We start from the raw sequence: 632 nt of genomic DNA, 5'->3' as shown, positions 1-632 counted from the left end.
ATTATCAGGCCAGCCATAAATTCGTTAAGAAAAAAAAAAAACTGGACAAAATGCATGTAATTTTCATAGTGCTCATGAAATACGCTGATGCCCCTCGGTTCTACCTCTACCTCTCTGCATTAACATGCAAGATTGAACAAACACCAAACAGTTAAAGTAGCTGTCATATACAACACAGTCATTATGGTACATATTGGGGAAAAAAAACAAATCTCTGATAACCCGCCCTCTCAGAGATATCAATCTGTCATATGTGCATATGTATAAGTTAATTGCACAGGGAAAAATCTCCCATCAGCCTCCGCTGCTGCAAACGCAAGACGCCAAGTGTCTCGGAGAACGCAGCTTTGGTTCTTTTCACACCGATGCCAGCTGTCATAGTGCCACGGTAAAAGAGAAAGACGGTGACGTTTGAGAGAATAGATGACTGCCGCAGCCGTCCTTACAAAAGCCCTGACAGATCAGAGCCATTTCAAATGGATATGTGTGAATCTCCAGATGGGGTGAATTTCTGTGTTTGAGATGAATGCGGTGTTAACAGCTCATTTATCTGTACCCTAATTCCTGTGTAACTCAATCTCGCAGTGCTGAGGCCTGAAATATACTCGGCGCAAGTATAGAAATGTCTGTAC

The sequence above is a fragment of the Danio rerio genome, chromosome 14, assembly GCF_052040795.2.
Source record: "Danio rerio strain M-AB ecotype USA chromosome 14, GRCz13ab, whole genome shotgun sequence".
Classification (NCBI taxonomy): domain Eukaryota; kingdom Metazoa; phylum Chordata; class Actinopteri; order Cypriniformes; family Danionidae; genus Danio; species Danio rerio.
This window is presented reverse-complemented; position numbering follows the sequence as displayed.